The sequence below is a fragment of the Schistocerca serialis genome, chromosome 6, assembly GCF_023864345.2.
Source record: "Schistocerca serialis cubense isolate TAMUIC-IGC-003099 chromosome 6, iqSchSeri2.2, whole genome shotgun sequence".
Taxonomy (NCBI): Eukaryota; Metazoa; Arthropoda; class Insecta; order Orthoptera; family Acrididae; genus Schistocerca; species Schistocerca serialis.
Genome location: NC_064643.1, coordinates 491,564,302 through 491,571,273, shown reverse-complemented (window position 1 = coordinate 491,571,273; position 6,972 = coordinate 491,564,302). Strand labels below are relative to the sequence as shown.

General features: G+C 39.0%; 1 pseudogene; it reads right to left on the bottom strand.

Annotated features, from left to right (window-relative positions):
• Positions 1-2,609: 2,609 nt before the first annotated feature.
• On the bottom strand, positions 2,610-2,727 carry LOC126485285 (5S ribosomal RNA; annotated as a pseudogene).
• Between the last annotated feature and the right edge of the window lie 4,245 nt (positions 2,728-6,972).

The window sequence follows — 6,972 nt, the reverse complement described above, 5'->3', positions numbered from 1 at the left end:
TGTGAATACAGGCTACATAACGTGTCTCGAATACAGTTAGTAGTAAAGAAGTAAAACTTAAAACATCATGCTTCCTGTGGCAGTTTTACTGCATGAAGGGCGAAAATATTTAAGCGATAAACTTTTTTTTCTTTCATCATTTTGTGGGCGTCGTCATCGAGAAAAAGTTTCTTAAAGGTTTTAAATTATATATAAAGTTTGTTGCAAGTCTCCAAGTGTTCGTATTCTCAAATACTGGATGACCAAAATTTTGGTATTCTCGCGTCTTGAGCAACGCTGCTTTTTCATTCCCACCCCTTTGGTACGTGGTTGTTCTTGTCCCACAGCGATTCTTTCCAGACAATAAACAATATTTGTACCAAGTTTGGATGAAATCGGTCCGGTGGTTAAGGAACGTTGTGTATCATACATACAACACACATTTTTTATAATTTGTATGGATATCACGAACAGTAACTGTGCTATAACATTCACCTGTGAGCCACCAGAAGTTACTTTTATATCTGACGATGTCGCCTCGTTAAAGTCGCCGTGTTGATTTCTATTTGCCAGGAAATTCTGACTCCAGTCAGAAGGCACGTCCAGTATTTAGTAATCCATTGTTTTGTTCGCAAAAGGACGGGAGGGAAGTGCGTCGAATGCTTCAGGAAGGAAAGGGACACTGCATCAACCAGTGCGTCCTGAGCTATGGTGTTTGAGATGTTAATGGTGAAAAGTGTGTTGATTTCGCAAAATCTCCGCCGCATCCACCTTGACTTTTATAGATCAGATATTCGTTCCGTAAACGGGTCATAATATGAGAGCATAAAAGTGCTTCGTAATTATTCAACAGATTGACTTCGAAAATACGGACCTGTAATTAAGTACGTCTGTCGGACGATCCTTTTTGAAAACGGGATTTTTTTCCAGTCGTTTGCAATCCTTTCTTGGTCCAGTGTTCAACCATAAACTGCTAGATGATGGGGGAAGTTCCTTCAAACCGAAACGCGAAAATGTATTTATCCTGAATGAGATTCTCACTCTGCAGCGGAGTGTGCGCTGATATGAAACTTCCTGGCAGATTAAAACTGTGTGCCTACATGGTTCGCAGGAGAGATTCTGTAAGGTTTGGAAGGTAGGAGACGAGGTACTGGCGGAAGTAAAGCCGTGAGCACGGGGCGTGAGTCGTGCTTGGGTAGCTCAGTTGGTAGAGAACTTGCCCGCGAAAGGCAAAGGTCCCGAGTTCGAGTCTCGGTCCGGCACACAGTTTTAATCTGCCAGGAAGTTTGTATTTATCCTGTTTACTATCGGTGTATTCTTAACCTACCAAGCAACTGGCCTGAAAATACAGCGGGGCAATAAAAAAATGAGATCTTCTAAATCTTAACATCGCTCGACGAGGGTATATCATGTCTGTTAACGATACATCACTAGCTGTTCCTGAATTTAACGTGATTTGCTACATAATTCAATTCCTGATCTAATCGTGTATTAATTATGCCTGTACCATTCACACATAAGAACCTATAGATTTGTACGCCATAGATCAAAGGAAGTTATTAATGGGTCTACATTTTACTTAGGTTGTGTTTTGCATACGGACGCACAAAACCATTTATCAAACTATATTTCGTGCGGCATTTGACTGTTTTATCTCTTTATTACATGTCTGTGCCCTCATACGCATGTCACGGGCAGCCATTGAGATACTTTACTGAGTTGGGGGCAGCCTTCTTCAATCCATCGATACAAAATTAGCCCGATAATCTTGGGATCTCCCAACGCGAGCTGCTGTATGTGGAACGATAAATCGCTGTCGGTGGGCCACGATCCCGATCTGTCAGATTCCGGCACGAGCTGATACAGATGTCTTCCTCTTACATGAAGAATAACATGATATGCTCACAAGCAACCAACACTCAAATGCTGTTTCTGAATTAGCACTGCGCTGCTTAATCTTTCCTTGTGTGCACAATGTAGACAGCATTACTGCTTCCTACTTTGTTCACTTGCGCTCTGCTAATCATTTGCATACCCTAGTGCTTCAAGCCAACTTGACGTTCGTTGTGCATCATCTTCATGGTGTTCCAACTTCTTTATCTTCTTCCGAAGGTTTTCATGACGTTAGCTGCAGTTGGGCACTGAAATGTATTAATGGTAACAAGTGAAAATCTGTCCTGGAACAGGACTCGTGAGCGGTATCCTTAATGGCCTCAGCCATCAGAGCACGCTTCCTTTCCGCCCCAAAGTCCGAGCCTGTTACTCACTACTGACTAGCAAAACCAAGACCAAACATCGTCTACTGACTGACGCAGACTGTCAAACATTGAGGACGGTGAGTGTCAAATATTCATGTACACAGCTGAGAAGTTAAAACTCAAGGGGTACAGTGGTTGGCCAACTCCTCAGAAGCTACACATTCCATAAAGCACTCCGCCTTCAGGTCACAAGAGGCCCATCGGGACCATCCGACCGCCGTGTCATCCTCAGCTGAGGATGCGGAGAGGAGGGGCGTGTGGTCAGCACACCGCTCTCCCAGTCGTTACGATGGTTTTCTTTGACCGTAACCGCTACTATTCGGTCGAGTAGCTCCTCAACTGACATCACAAGGCTGAGTACACCCCGAAAAATGGCAACAGCACATGGCAGCCCGGATGGTCACCCATCCAAGTGCCGGCCACGCCCGACAGCGCTTAATTTCGGTGATCTGGCGGGAACCGGTGTATCCACTGCGGCATGGCCGTTGCCTACACATTTCAAACGACACTTGAGGTGTTGCAGAGCAACACCATCGTATAGGGGATAACTGGTAACGAGTGATTTGGATTGATGAATCACGCTACACCCTGTGACAATCCGTCGGTTTGTGTTTGGAAAACAGCTGGAGAACGTTAACTGCCATCATGTTTAGTGCCACAGCCAAATACGGAGAAGATTGTGTGTTACGGTATGGGGGTATTTTTCATAGTCAGATTGTGATCCCCTTACTGTGCTGAAGATAACTCTAAGTGCGGAATGATATTCAATAGATTTTACAGCTTTGTGTTTGCGTACAATAGAGGAACAGTTAAGAGACGAAGATTGATTGTACCAGCATGGAGATGCGCCCTATCATAAAGCAATATCTGTGGCGCAATGGTTTGTAGGCAATAACATTCCTAAAATGGACTACTCTACCCATGGTCCCGACCTGTACGCGGTGGAACACCTTCGAGATGAGTTAGAACGTCGACTTCGCTCCAGATCCCACGTCCAGCGTCATTACCTTATCTGGATTCGACTCTTGAGAAAGAATGGACGGCCATTCCTTCACAGACATCAGCAGAGTCCCAGCCGTCATAAAGCCGAAGACTTCATGATAGGTGTCCGAACACTGTGGTCAGACAATGTAAGTCCAGAAATAGGAAAAAATGAAACAGTAAAGCTCTCACACAGGGACAACTTTATTTCAGCAAAAGCATATTATTTATTTTAAATACGACAAGTGATAAGGCTTTGTTTCACGTTTGGCGATAACATTCAAAACTGCAAACAAACCTTCAGGAAGTAGGAATTATGGAAACTAGACTTATACACTTCCACAAATAGAAGAGTGAATAAAAAACCCAACACTCAGTTTTTTACATTAATGCTGGACGTTATAATTGGTTGGTGCAGTGGTTTGGGCCCATGTAGGAGCCAAGCGCTGAAGCGTATCATATAAAGAGATATTTAATTTTTTTATTACTTTTATGAAGAAACCATCAACCTTTAAGAAATTCTTATATCACAAAATACAGGTATCATATCAAAGACTGAAAAACAGATGTTAATCGTACTCACAGACAATATGGATAAGGCATTTTAAGCAACATCTGTATTACATTAATTTTTTTCCGAGAGACAAACAACGCATTAGGAAGCTGAGACTCCCTGTTCTGGTCGCTTACTTACGTTTTAGGTTTTAGATAGGAGCAATGTGTTGTTAGTTCTGTGTCATATCTGATTTATTGAGTAACAATCATTTTACCCATAATTACTAGTTTCTGCAATTATGGTAAAAGCCTTTGTCATTACCATATTAATCTCATTTGTCGGCATGGGCCTCGATTGGCCACCATTGTCTCCAGATCTGACCACATGCGACTAGATTAGATTAGATTAGAGATTAGATTAGTAGTTGTTCCATAGATCATGAATACGACACTCCGTAATGATGTGGAAAGTGTCAGGTTAATATACAAGATATTACATTATACAGAATATTACATGACACTTTATATTATTATTATTATTATTATTGGATGAGGTGGGGAAATTACCCACTTACTATATCCAAAAAATCATCTAATGAGTAGAAGGAGTTGCCATTCAGAAATTCTTTTAATTTCCTTTTAAATGCTATATGGCTATCTGTCAGACTTTTGATGATATTAAGTAAGTCACCAAAGACATTTGTGGCAGCATAATTTACCCCCTTCTGAACCAAAGTTAGATTTAACCTTGAGTAGTGAAGATCATCCTTTCTACTAGTGTTGTAGCCATGTACACTGCTATTATTTTTGAATTCGTTCGAATTGTTAATAACAAATTTCATAAGTGTATATATATATATATATATATATATATATATATTCACTTATGAAATATATATATATATATATATATATATATATATATATATATATATATATATATATATATATATATTGTGAGGCTACAGTGAAGATCCCTAGCTCTTTAAATAAGTGTCTGCAGGATTATCTTGGATGAGCTCCAGCAGTTATTCTGATTACTCACTTTTGTGCAATGAACACTCTTTTACCCCAGAATATGATGCCATATGAAAGCAGAGAATGAAAATAGGCGTGGTAAGCTAATTTACTCAGACGTATATCACTAAAATTTGCAATGACCCTAATAGCATAAGTAGCTGAACTCAAACGTTTCAGCAGATCTTCAGTGTGTTTTTTCCAGTTCAACTCCTCATCAATGCATACACCTAGAAATTTTTAATATTCTACCTTAGCTATCGATTTCTGATCGAAGTCTATATTTATTAATGGTGTCATTCCATTTACTGTGTGGAACTGTGTATACTGTGTTTTGTCAAAGTTCAATGAGAGCCCATTTGCAGAGAACCACTTAAAGATTTTCTGAATAACATCGTTTACAATTTCATCAGTTAATTCTTGTCTATTGGGAGTGATAGCTATACTTGTATCATCGACAAAAAGTACCAGCTTTGTATCTTCGTGAATATAGTATGGAAAGTCATTAATATATATTAAGAACAGCAGAGGACCCAAGACTGAACCTTGCAGCACCCCATTCTTGATTGTTCCCCAGTTTGAGAAATCACTAGTTTTTGCATATTATGTGAACAGCTTATTTCAACTTTCTGCACTCTTCCAGTTAGATATAATTTATACCATTTCAGCGCTGTCTCATTCATACCACAGTACTTGAGCTTATCTAGAAGTATTCCATGATTTACACAATCTAAGGCCTTTGAGAGATCACAAAAAATCCCAACAGGTGACTTCCAGTTACTCAAAGAATTTAATATTTCATTAGTGATAGCATTTTCTGTTGAAAAACCTTTCTGGAAACCAAACTGACATTTTGTTAAAACTTTATTTTTAAAAAGGTGTGAAGCTGCTGTACAATACATTACTTTTTCAAGAATTTTGGATAAGGCAGTCAGAAGAGAGATTGGGTAGTAGTTGTTGACACAGACGTATCCCATTTTTTATGCAGTGGTTTAACAATGGCATACTTCAGTCTATCTGGGAAAATACCCTGCTTCAGACAGCTGTTACATATGTGGCTAAGAATCCCACTTATTTCTTGGGAACGAGCTTTTATTATCCTGCTGGAAATGCCATCAATTCCATGTGAGCTTTTCTTCTTGAGAGAGTTTATTATCTTCCTAATTTCAGAAGGAGAGGTGGGTGGAATTTCAATTGTATTAAATTGTGTGGGTAAGGCCTCTTCCATTAACTGCCTTGCTAATTCTAATGAACATTTAGATCCTATTTTCTCTACAACTTAAAAAATGATTATTCAAAATGTTTTCGACTTCCAGCTTGTTGTTAGTCAAGTTTCCATTCGCTTTAATGGTAATGCTGTCATCCCGTACTCTTGGATGCCCTGTCTCCCTTGTAATAATATTCCAAATAGTTTTGATTTGGTTATCAAAGGTATTAATCTCAGACATGATGCACATGCTTTTGGACTTTATAATAACCGTTTCAATGTACCAAAGTAGTTTTTATAATATTTGGCAGTTTCTGGGTAATTACTCTTTCTTGTTGTTAGATACAGTTCCCTTTTGTGGTTACATGATATTTTTATTCCTTTAGTAAGCCAAGGTTTTTTGCATGGTTTCTTATAATCAGATTTAACTACTTTCTTGGGGAAACAGTTTTCAAATTCTCTTACAAGTGTATCATGAAATAAGTTTTATTTTAAGTTAGCATCAGGTTCCTTGTACACCTCATCCCAATCTAACTGCTGGAAATTTTCCCTGGAATTTCTAATTACTGAGTCATTAATTGAACACACAAGTTTGGAGGGTAGTTTTGAATTACTGGATGGAGCTATGTCATATACTGTAACTAGCTGAGCACCATGATCAGAAAGCCCATTCTCAACAGGGCAAGAATTTATGTTTTTAAACTTACCTTGGTCTATAAAAGTGTTACCTATCAATGTGCTGCTGTCCTTTACTACCTGAGTAGGAAAATGAATGACAGATGTCAAACTGAAAGAACCGAGCAAGAATTCCAGGTCATTCTTCCTACTACACTCTCTCAGTGAATCAATATTGATGTCCCCACAAATAATAATTTGCTTTCCCCTATCTGACAGATAGCACAACAAGGCATCCAAGTTTTCCAGGAATAAATGAAAGTTTCCTGAAGGGGACCTATATACTGTAACAATTATAAAAGAGCCCTCCTTCAGTTTAAGTTGACAGGTACATGTTTCTATATGTTGCTCTAGACAAAA